We start from the raw sequence: 13,624 nt of genomic DNA on the forward strand, positions 1-13,624 counted from the left end.
TATGTTCTGAAACAAATTAGTAAATAATTTTAATAAATAACAGTTACATCTGTTATTTATTAAGAAATTTCTCAGTCTAAGGCTTAATAATAAACGTAAAACCTATTTTGAGTCACAGTGATAAAAATAAAATTATTCTAAGACCTTATTTAATTTGACTAATAACTGAGACAAATAAAATTAAATGAATGCTTTTATTTAATAGATCAGATTTTTCATGTTATTGTATTAATTATTATTAATGACTAGCAACGCCTGTGACTTTGTCTTCGTCGCGTAAGTAAGTTACCTACTTCAGTATTATTGTATTTCAGAATTATTAAAGAACGATTGAAAAATAAATACACAATAGCAAAGATTTTTACTATCTCTATAAAATTAACTTTGTATTTACTATCTCTATTAATAAAATATTGTTGCATAAATAGGGTCATAGACTCATTTTCTCATTTTTTTGTATTACATGAAATTAGGATTAATTTTAAATTATTTTTTTAATCCTATTTAAAATTGTTAAAACCCAATGTAATTTAATATGACATAAGTTTAAATTAGATATTTTAAATTGGAAGATAAAATACACCGCGCTACGTTATTCGTCTTAAACCAAAATCCCACATAATGTACCCAATGTCTATTATCCATCAGTGTTATTAAAAAAAAAAAACAAAGTACAATTCAAGGAGTTACAATTGTAATAAACTTTCAAAAATCGATTATTTTAACACATCCTGTATTTTCAAACATCTACCTACCTCCTCGCCGCAGTCACGTCGGCAGCCCGTCGGTCCCTTTGAGCTTTGAGGTCATTCACTTTAACCTATTTCTTTAAATTAAATTCTATTTCATTTACGGGTGTTAACCCGTACTAGACCTGTGTCGATCGCGATTGATCGAATCTCTGATACCCGATCAGTACTTGTGCGTGAGCGAGTGACGCGGAAGTCAGCGCCTCAAATAATCTACGAACGATTTTTGTTCACCACACTGAATTGGACTTGTAACAATTATCTGGATCGAATACTCGTCGGTCAGTCGTACAACATCACTCTACAGAATAGCAACCTAAAATCCGATCAGTTCGGAATTTTAACGGCCTTCGTGTGTGCGCGGTGGATTTACAAGACGGAGGTCCTGGGTTCGAACCTCGGTTGGGCCGATTGGGGTTTTGGTCCAGGCCTGGCTGGTGGGAGACTTCGATCGTGGCTCGTTACCACCCTACCGACAAAGACGTACCGCCAAGCCGTGGATTCAAATACCTACCTAATAAGTTAGTCCGTTTCCATTTCAGATTGCATAATCACTTACTACACTACCGTCAGGTGAAATTGTAGTCGATGGATAACTTGTAACGAATAAGAAAAGGGTTCCGATTCATGTCCTACGGATGTTCAGTTTAAGACTCAAGTAACTAGGTACATACTTTAAGTCGAGTCGTAACGATACACAAAACACGAAAGACCCGTGACCCGAATGATCGAATTATTAAGACCCAACCAATCACCTTGCGTTATAAGAAACGATCGAAAGATACATTTCTTACCTGTACCTATTTTTGGACATTGCCGACAATAGTTACGGGTTAGGCGGCGAGCGGCGTTATCAAAAAGGAATCCGCAAAAGACTAGGGCTTGCTATTTTTTTAAATATTGGATTCTAGATATATCGATAATTTCAAAATAAATTTTTCGGCTAAATGAAAACTTTTAACAATTAAGTATTTAGTCACTATTTTTTTATGTAACTAAATTGACAAGTAAATTAATACGATTAAACATGTTTAAAGTTTTGTCTGAGGGTAAAGTAGTGTATACTATCTGAATACATTACGTTTTACTTATTTCAGTGACATTTTCGATAAAATGCAATTAAATAAACTAAAATATGAAAAACGTAATAAAGTATAAATAAAGTAAAGTAGATTATGTTTGATAATGTTTTAGTTTAAATAATTTGCGAGGGATATAAAAAATTAAAACTTGTTAAAAATATCTAGTATCGATATCTACGTTTCAATATCGAACTATCGATATATCGTCCATAAAAATATTAATAATGAATACTTATCGCTATTAAGTGATAATATCGATATTTTGATATATCGATATTTTATTAACAGCCCTAGTAAAGACACTGCCGCCGACTAGGTGTATCAAAAATAGTAGGTATGTAGGTATTAAACAACAAAATTTCTAAAACTAGGTTAAAGTTCATTAACTTCTTCTTTCCAAACAGAATGAAACAGGATGTTCTGAAGATTTTCATCAATTTTAATTTTTTTTTCGATAGCGTGTGAATGTGCTTTAGCTTATTTTTATTATTACTATAGAGTTTCTCGTAATGGATACATACATGTCGCGGCGGATTATAGACGCGGCCGGTAGCACGGTGTATAAGGAAATATTGAAGGAGTTCTGATACCAACACATTAGTCCCTGCTCAGTATAGAACCGTATGCACTCTCGTTGATCTTCGGAGTTCCGATATTAGAGTTATAAATTAATTGTTATTTTTTTCTGTCTCTACTTTTTCTTCATCTTTATTTTCATCATCAGACGATTCTAAACTTAGTTTTGCGTTGGCTTAGGCTCTAGATATTTGTTTTAAATTGTAGTTTTTTGACCATCACAGAGTCGAACATTTGAATAGTCATTGTTTATTCAATGCAAACAAACAAACAATCAAATCTTTCCCCTATATAATATTAGTATTTATATTAAGTCAAGTTTGTTACAATACTTACAACACAAGAACGGCTGGACCGATTTGGCTGACAATTGGTGGAGAGGTACCTTAGAACCAGGAGGACATACTTAGGGCAGGGGTAGGCTTGAGTAGCTTGGCTTAAATTTTCAAATCGGAAGTAGTGGTACCCTTAGAGATCGGGGTAAATAGGTAAAAAATTGATCAATTACATAATTTACACAATTTTTCTTTCAGCCGTCTGTCACTAAGCGCTATGATAGAAATTTTTGTTCAAAATTCCTCTTTGAGTGTGAATGATCTGAGGCACTATTTTTTACCTATACAGAACAGGACATCACTATGACAATAAATATGGTATCATTATTTTACAAAGTGACATTAGCATCTGTCAGAAAATTCGCACGATTATTGATTATACTATAAAGCTACGCCCAAACTGGGCTCCATAGCTTGCATTATAATAATAAAAGTGTGACTAGTATAATTTTTATATTATATAATGTAAAATATGTATTGCTTGAATGATAATAAACGAAATCGTCTCTTTTAAGATATTACGTAGTTACTTAGCTAACCTTAGCAACTAATATTGTAAACGCGAAAGTTTGTGTGGATGTTTGTTTGGATATTTTTTACTCTTTAACGCGAAAAGATTTGGCTGAAAATTTGCATGTATAATTTTACTCTGGATTAACACATAGGCTACTTTTCATCCCGGAAATATACGTGGTTCACGAGGGATTTGTGAAAAACTAAATTTCATGCGGACGAAGTACCGGGCGTTCGCTAGTCTTTTATATTTTAAATTAGTTCAAACTTAACTAAAAATGTATAAAGTTATATTGTGTTTGTGTAATGCCTGTTATTGCAAATTCGGGCTTCTTTTCATTTTCAAATTTCATCAAAGTGATATGCTTTTTTAATCGACTTGGCGGTGCACTGCCGTGTCCCCAGATATGTGTATGTGTAGCTTACAGAAGTTAATTTAGATTAGATTAGAACTAGCTGATACCCGCGACTTCGTCAGCGTGAAAATAGGCTTTCCACAAACGTTTTTCTATAGTAGCAGCCAAATCCAGTCAGTAGTTTTTGCCTGAAAGAGTTCATACTAGCATTACAATCAGTTTTTCCGCAAATCTAGCTGGTACTGCGGCTTCTGTCAGGATGTGATATAATTTATCTCCAACACAAATATATAACACGATATAATAATCTATCTCCAGCTAAATCGGTTGAGTAGTCACAGCATTCGAAAGTAACAAACGTCCAAACATCTGTATAAAATTTCGAGTATATAGTGTAATGTTTATAGTGTATAAGTGGGATATCATTGGTAATTATTATAATAATTCCGATGTTTACAACCTGTCTGTGGGTTTTTCGAAACAACGTAAAATATGATATGTGTCTAGAAAAGATGAGATCATGTTTATTTATGTCAACATTAAAAACTTCAAGCACTGTGCAGGTAAGAATGGGTTGAATAGGTATACCTATACAGTATTTTTGCTGGTGATTTTCGTCGATGAGGCGAGACGATCAGGCGGAAAGGATCTGTTTGTGTAACCGGGCTACTTTGAACATTTGTACCTCCTTTTCAGATCGAAAAGGAGGTACAAATGTTCAAAAGGAACACTGTGGGGGAACATGGGGAACATTATGACAACATCGTTGCTTCAATTCAAAAGCACCAGATCAAATCCACGGACTTAATGGACGGCGTACCTACTGATAACTTCAATAATATTGTAAACATTAAGATAAAAATAAGATAAATATACTTTATTTGCACACCACAAAGACAAAAACAAGTGAAATAAAAAACAAATTAGGAAGAGATCAGCATACAAAAGGCGGCCTTATCGCTAAGTAGCGATTTCTTCCAGGCAACCTTCGGTTTAGGAAAACTTAAGGACATCAGCAGGTGGCGTAAAACAAAAATAACCATAGTATTAGTAATACACATACATACAAATAATTTACATCCTAATACATAAACAATATTACACAAATACCTACAATAATGAATAAAATACATATCAAAATATACTAATAAATACCTTATATTGAAAAGAAATAATATATACAGATCGTCTTTACTGCACCAGATAATGAGTCTTTACGGCATTTTTAAAAATGACCAGTGTCTTTGATTGCCGTATGTTTAAAGGGAGAGCATTCCATAACTTAACGGCTTGCACAACGAAAGAATGTTTATAAAATTTCGTCTTATGCACGGGTAAACATAGAGTTAGTAATCGACACTGTCTCAGTTCAGACTGCACTCCCTGAAACGTAAATTTCTCCTTCAGATACACAGGAGATTTTGGATTAAACAACACACAGTACAAAAGTGAAAGTACATGCAGATCCCGGCGACGACGAATAGGGAGCCACTTGAGCTTCTGACGGAATTCAGAAATATGGTCATATTTGCGTAGGCTAAATATGAACCGAATAGCAAGATTTTGAAGTCGCTCAAGTTTATTGAGTTGGTCCTCAGTTATATTTAGATAGCTCGCGTCCGCATAATCTAAAACCGAAAGAAGAAGAGAATGTGCTAACATAACTTTAGTAGGAATTGGTAAAAATGATCTTAAACGTCTCAGTGAGCCAAAAGTAGCAAACATCTTTTTACTCAACTCTTTGACATGCACGCACCACGACAACTGGTTATCAAGATGAACCCCAAGATCTTTAACTGTGTCACAAAAAGGAATAGTGGTACCATTATACAAAACTGGCCGGAGATCTACCCAATCAACTCTTGAGATGAGGGCAGGACTACCAATAATAATGGCCTTAGATTTTAGGGGATTTACCTTAAGCCCATACTGTCTGCTCCAGATATCAATTGCGCTAAGGTCACAGTTTATAGCAGAGACAGTTGAGTTTAGGTTCTCAAGAGATGAAGAGCGGTATATTTGGATATCATCTGCATACATATGGTAAAGAGAAGTTATATTTTGAGTGATCGAATTAATGAAGATAGAGAAAAGTAATGGAGATAACACGCCACCCTGAGGTACCCCTGCCGTAACATCGCACCAAGATGAAAAGAAGTCATCAACCCGAATGCGCTGCTTACGGCCTTTGAGGTAGCTCTGAAACCAGTCTATAACCGATGGAGATATGTTAATAGAGCGTAATAGACTCAACAAAATGTCATAGTCTACAGAATTAAAAGCATTACTGAAATCAAGCAGAACTAGTACAGTGAGTTGTCTATTATCCATCGCCCAACGAATATCGTCAGTAACTTTAGTCAAAGCGGTAACCGTACCATGACCAGGACGAAAACCAGATTGTAATGGACTTAAAAGTAAATTTCGGTTTAAGAATACGGATAACTGCTGGAAGACAAGTTTTTCAAGGACTTTAGAAAAGAACGGCAAAATAGAAATTGGACGGAAGTCAGAAAACGTTGTGGAACTAATTTTTTTAGGAAGAGGAATAATTTGTGCATTCTTCCAAGCCTGTGGAAATTCACTGGAATAAATGGAATAGTTGAGGATATGTGTAAGAACTGGGGAAATAATATCAATGATAGGAATAATCATATTACGGCTTACGCTATCAGAACCAACAGCATTCGAAGCGATAGACAAAACACTCTTCTTAACATCACATTCGGTAAAAGATTCGAAAGTAAACGGAAGAAAATCTGGTGTTGGTATAGAAGAAAGAGTGGTAAGAATGGACTCCTTTTCGGTACTGTCAATTGTATCGGAAGTAGAAAAATGTTTATTGAGAAGTTCTAAATCAATATTTATAGGATTGTTCGAAGATGATTTTCCAACTCCAAGTGTATTAAGAAATTTCCAAGTTTTAGCGGTGTCACTATTTTGTACAGATTTATAAATGTGGCGTCGTTGAGCATCTCTACACAATGTATTGCAGCGATTCCGGGCTTTGTGATATTTTAGACGATTAATATCGGAGTCCTTCGTTTTGTACTTTTGCTTAGCTGTATTCTTTTTATGCATTAACAATTTAATTTCCTCCGATAGCCAAGGAGCAGGCAAGTGCTTCATTTTGACAGGTTTTACTGGTGCATGCATATCGTAAAGTTGAGTAATCAAAGTATTAAAAATGTCCACTTTACGATCGAGAGTGTCTGCACTTGTAATGGCAGTCCAATCTAAATTATTTGCATCCTCGCAAAGGCGACCTTTATCAATCCCTGCAAAGTTACGCTGCAGAAGAATTTTTGATTTAGCTTTAGGAGGACGTATTTTATAGGAGAGATAGATCAGATCATGATAAGAAAAAGAATTGGCAGGACATTGACCGTGCTTAAAAACGAAATCAGGAGATGAGACAATAATGACATCTAGAAGTGAAGGAATACAACCGGGAGAGTAATGTGTAGCAGCAAGAGGCAGGACAGATAAATTACAAGAATCAAGAATAGATAAAAACTTCTTGCTACGATAGTCATCCTTTTGTAAACATGTATTGAAGTCACCTAAAACAATAGAATGACTATACAGAGGAATTAAATTTTCCAATAAAATTTCAAAAGAGTGAAAGTAATTAGGTATAGAAGGGGGACAGTAAAATACTCCAAGAAGAATTTTAATATGTGAAAGTTCGACTTCCAGTAATAAATGCTCAGCTGCATCAGGTAAAGGAGGTTGAGTAGACGAACTAACAATAGAAAAAGGAATGTAAGATCGTAAGTAGATCGCTACTCCACCCCCTCCCTTACCCACACGATCATTACGGATAAGCCTATAACCGGGCAGTGAGTAGGAAGTTGAGGGTAAACAGGTTTTCAGCCAAGATTCTGAAATTAAAATGGCATGAATATTACGGGACTCAAAAGACGCAAGCATATCTGGAAAATGAGCCGGGATACTTTGCGCATTTAAATGGACAACATTAAAGTTTTTCAGACAATCTGAGAAGTAAGAATCAAGGGTAACATTAAGCGGAAGTAAAGATGTACTGTGGAAGCTATCATCACTGGAGCTAGACGACATAGACAAAAAAAGGTCACTATCAATACTGCTAATCGACATTATAATATTTAAATATATTAAAATATAAATATATATTATTTTAAATTATAATATAATAAAATATATAATAATTAAAATTAAGTATAAAAATTAAACTTATGTAATTACAAAAAAAAAATCGCAAAAAACTATGTACCTCTTATTTCCCAAACCGCCAGCTACCCAAAAAACAATCGATATAAAAACAATTATTACACAGAACAAACAGAGAAGAGAAAAAGTAATAAAAAAAAAACATATAAACAAACATGCTTAAAATTAAAAAACTTAGAAATAAAATTTAACTAATTTTACAAAAAAAAAAAAAAGTTTAAGTAAAATTATAAACATGCATAAAATAAAAAGAAAAACAATATAACTAATTTTAGTTAGAAACATACATTATTTTATTTTACTTGCTAAATAACAATACGCTTTATGATAAATGTGATGCTATAATAACTATGTTAAGGAGGAATTCATAATCTGTAGCGCACATTTATAAAGAGAGATACAATCTCTGTCTATGGTCGGATTATGACAATGGTGTCGTGCGGTGTTTACAATTTATTCAATAGTCATTGACATACGAAATATCTATTAGTCTGTGGTCATTGACATTTGTTAAACATCAATGTCTAATGTCAAATGTCATTTGTCAATCCGAAATTCGAAATAAAAATATATAAATTCGTATTACCTTGCTGAAAATTAATTCTGAAGACACAAACAAAAAGAAAAATGATTATTAACTTTTGAGACAAGCACCACACACCGATTTATGTTATAAACATAACTAATTTAAATTAATGCACATTAGTGACTAGTGAAAGAAGAGAAAATAATGGTCAATTGAAACTATCTCCTAGCCACTCTCTTAACTTTGGGAATAGCCGCTCTAGAGTCCTTTGGAGCCTCAGACACAGTGGCTAACGGAATTGCAGCAGCAGAAAGGTCCTGCGAAGGCGCCGCGATAGCATTTAATTCCGCTAAAGATGATATCCGATGTCGCTTACCCGCTGCGTCAAGTACCATGATGTTGCCATCTCTGGTCCAACACTTCGTGACACCGAATTTCTGACGAGCCGCAAGGAAGGTCGTATGCCGACTTTTGATGAGAAACTCGGACACAGTCACCCCTGAGCCCTTCAGTTTTGTCTTAGCGGACCACACAGCATCCTTCAGAGCCCAGTTGTTAAATTTGACAAGTATTGCCCGGGGCTTGTCGTTGCCCAGATGCCCCAAACGATGGCAGCGACTGAGTGATCCTGATGATAGCTCAGGGAGCTTAAGAGGACCAGTCAGCACCTTACAAACTGTAGTAGCAGGGTCCTCTTTATCGGCCTCCGGAATTCCATGTACGAGTAGAATTTTTCTTCTGGATCTCATTTCAAGTTCATCCTGCTGCCTTGCCAGAAGCCCCACCTGCAGTTGCAGGTTCTCAAGCGCCGTCAAAACAAAAGTTCTGAACGAGGCAAACTGAGCATTTAAGTTGGACGTCGGACTTGTGGCCGGGATGGCCCCCCTCAACTCCTTTTGAAACTCAGCCATACGGCTGTTAAAATGCTCACTTATGTCATTAATACTTTTTTTCAAGGATTCCATAGTGAAAACAGTGAACTTTTTATAGTGCAAAAGTGAGGTTATATACACACGGTCACTAAGTTGAATAAAAATCTGTGCAAATATATGAGACAGGAGCTGGTAGGTTTAGTAATACTTAATAGTACATAAGAGTAAACTAAAAATTAACTTTACTAATTTTTTAACATAAAAATAAAGAGAGATTCAAATTGTCCACTACTTTGTTTTGTTTTAAACATTGATGTTATTATAGAATAATGTACTACAACTTTGCAGAACACATCATTTTCTACAAAATATATCCCGACAACATATATCTATCTTCAATATTTTAGCAGATATAGTACCTTTTGTACTTTAATAAATTATTTAAATCATATACCAAGGTTTACGTCATTATTTACCCAACTAAACTTATATCCTTATCAATATGAATTACTTAATAATCAAGAGGATATTATAGAGATAAGATTTGCCTTTTACATGTTGTATGTTAATTAGTCATATATTTTCGGAGATAATACAAAATTCCTAAAAGACTTAAAAATGCCGCTAAAATATGCCCCGCGGTTTCACCCACATAATTCCTGATCTCGAAAGAACACGGAATAAAAAAATGTCTATTACTCTCGCAAATAACGTAGGTTTCTATCGGTGAAAGAATTTTCAAAATCGGTTCTGTAGATCCAGAGATTACCCTCTACAAGCACTCAAACTTTATCACTTACAATCACACTAACATCATAAAGGCGAAAGTGTGTGTGTGTATAGGTTTACGATGCGGATACTGAAGCAATTTGGCTGAAATTTAGAACGAAAAAAGATTTTACTCTGGATTAACACATAGGCTACTTTTCCCTTGAAAAAAATCCATGGTTCCCGTGGGATTTGTGAAAACTGATTTCCACATATACAATATGGTTTAGCATTGATAGTTACGCATAACCGCGCTTTCAGAACACGCTAGTTGGAATTTCATAATTTTCGACTTTTGAGCTACTTCGACTTAGTATCGAAAAAATATCGAACTCACCTGAAGCGAAAAGAGTCTTTCAATATGGTTAAGCATTGAAAGTTACGTATAATCGCGCTCTCAGAACACGCTAGTTTGAATTTCATAATTTTCGACTTTTGAGCTACTTCGACCTAGTATCGAAAAAATATCGAACTCACCTGAAGCGAAAAGAGTCTTTGAATATGGTTAAGCATTGAAAGTTACGTATAATCGCGCTCTCAGAACACGCTAGTTTGAATTTCATAATTTTCGACTTTTGAGCTACTTTGACTTAGTATCGAAAAAATATCGAACTCAACTGAAGCGAAAAGAGTCTTTGAATATGGTTAAGCATTGAAAGTTACGTATAATTGCGCTCTCAGAACACGCTAGTGTGAATTTCATAATTTTCGACTTTTGAGCTACTTCGACTTAGTATCAAAAAAATATCGAACTCACCTGAAGCAAAAAGAGTCTTTGGAAATGGTTAAGCATTGAAAGTTACGTATAATCGCGCTCTCAGAACACGCTAGTTGGAATTTCATAATTTTCGACTTTTGAGCTACTTCGACCTAGTATCGAAAAAATATCGAACTCACCTGAAGCGAAAAGAGTCTTTGAATATGGTTAAGCATTGAAAGTTACGTATAATCGCGCTCTCAGAACACGCCAGTTTGAAATTCATAATTTTCGACTTTTGAGCTACTTCGACCTAGTATCGAAAAAATATCGAACTCACCTGAAGCGAAAAGAGTCTTTGAATATGGTTAAGCATTGAAAGTTACGTATAATCGCGCTCTCAGAACACGCTAGTTTGAATTTCATAATTTTCGACTTTTGAGGTACTTCGACCTAGTTTCGAAAAAATATCGAACTCACCTGAAGCGAAAAGAGTCTTTGGAAATGGTTAAGCATTGAAAATATAATCGCGCTCTCAGAACACGCTAGTTTGAATTTCACAATTTTCGACTTTTGAGCTACTTCGACCTAGTATCGAAAAAATATCGAACTCACCTGAAGCGAAAAGAGTCTTTGAATATGGTTAAGCATTGAAAGTTACGTATAATCGCGCTCTCAGAACACGCTAGTTTGAATTTCATAATTTTCGACTTTTGAGGTACTTCGACCTAGTATCGAAAAAATATCGAACTCACCTGAAGCGAAAAGAGTCTTTGAATATGGTTAAGCATTGAAAGTTACGTATAATCGCGCCCTCAGAACACGCTAGTTTGAATTTCATAATTTTCGACTTTTGAGGTACTTCGACCTAGTTTCGAAAAAATATCGAACTCACCTGAAGCGAAAAGAGTCTTTGGAAATGGTTAAGCATTGAAAATATAATCGCGCTCTCAGAACACGCTAGTTTGAATTTCACAATTTTCGACTTTTGAGCTACTTCGACCTAGTATCGAAAAAATATCGAACTCACCTGAAGCGAAAAGAGTCTTTGAATATGGTTAAGCATTGAAAGTTACGTATAATCGCGCTCTCAGAACACGCTAGTTTGAATTTCATAATTTTCGACTTTTGAGGTACTTCGACCTAGTTTCAAAATTCAAAAATTCAAAATTCATTTATTTCAAGTAGGCTCAGTTTACAAGCACTTTTGACACGTCAGTTGACTATTTGTAAAGATTCTACCACCGGTTCGGAAGGCAGGTTCTGCTGAGAAGATACCGGCAAGAAACTCAACAGTTGCTCTTTTGAAAAAGTCATACAGTATTACAATTTACATTTGATAACAATTAAATTACAATTTCTTATAGTCTTATTTCCTGTGTGAAGGTGGAAGCTGATCCAATGGCCTCCAAGCACCTTTGTCGTTAAGGAACTCATCAATAGTGTAGTAACCTCGACTAAGTAAATGTTTTTTAACACATTGCTTAAAGTTGTGCATTGGCAAGTCCATCACAGTCTTGGGGATCTTGTTATAGAAGAGTACACCCAAACCCACAAAAGATTTTTTAACTCTTTGGAGACGATATGCAGAAATAACTAACTTATGCCCGTGTCTAGTAAGACGTGGGTTTAGATCTCCTTTTCGTTTGTACAAATTAATATTTTGTCTCACATAAACTATACTGTTATATATATACTGACAGGCTACTGTTAAAATGCCTATTTCTTTAAACTTTTGACGAAGGGACTCGCGTGATTTTAGTTGATATATTGCTCGAATTGCTCTTTTTTGAAGTACAAATATAGAATGTATATCAGCAGCCTTGCCCCACAACAAAATACCGTAAGACATTACGCTGTGAAAGTACGCAAAATAAACAAGTCTAGCTGTATCAACATCAGTAAACTGTCTTATTTTTCTCACTGCAAAAGCAGCTGAGCTGAGTTTACCTGACAGTTTTTCTATATGAGCACCCCACTGAAGTTTAGAATCCAAGGTCACTCCCAGGAAAACTGTGGAATTCTCTATTTCTAGTGTTTCACCATTGATCATTATAGACTTATCTAATTTTATAACATTTGGTAATGAAAACTCAATACATTTAGTTTTCTTTGCATTTAAAAGTAAGTTGCTAACAGTGAACCAATGCGACACATGCGATATGGCACGGTTTACATCGTCGGAATTATCTTTACTTCTGTCACTCTTAAAAATTAGGGATGTGTCGTCAGCAAACAGTACTATCTCACAGATGCCGCTAACATGGTGTGGTAAATCGTTTATGTACACTAGGAATAGAAAAGGACCCAGAATTGAACCCTGTGGGACGCCCATTGTGTTAGAAAAACCGCGAGACTTTGAATCATTTATGCATACCTTTTGTGTTCTATCACTAAGATAAGAGGCGATGAGATCGAGTGCAACACTTTTTATGCCATAGTGGCTTAACTTAAGTAAAAGAATGTTATGGTCAACACAATCGAATGCTTTGGACAAATCACAAAATACACCAATAGCATTCTTAGCATTTTCCCATGCATCATATATATGTTTTAAAAGTTTAGCACCTGCATCAGTTGTACTGCGACCTTTAGTAAAACCACACTGTTCAGGGTGAAATAAATTATTTAAATTAAAATGACTTAAAAGTTGATTTAAAATGATTTTTTCAAAAACCTTACTAAGTGTTGGCAGTATTGTAATTGGTCTATAATTATTAACATCAGTTTTGTCACCTGATTTAAAAAGTGGTAACAGTTTGCCATGTTTCATTAGGTTCGGAAAGATACCCAAATCCACGCATTCATTAAAAATAATAGCTAAGTGGGGAGTAATGACATCAATGATGTTAGATATTACTTTCACTGACATGCCCCACATGTCTCCAGTTCTTTTTAATTTTAACAGTTTAAAAGTTTTTTTAATGTCTGATACAGT

The sequence above is a fragment of the Bicyclus anynana genome, chromosome 18 (assembly GCF_947172395.1).
Source record: "Bicyclus anynana chromosome 18, ilBicAnyn1.1, whole genome shotgun sequence".
Lineage (NCBI taxonomy): Eukaryota > Metazoa > Arthropoda > Insecta > Lepidoptera > Nymphalidae > Bicyclus > Bicyclus anynana.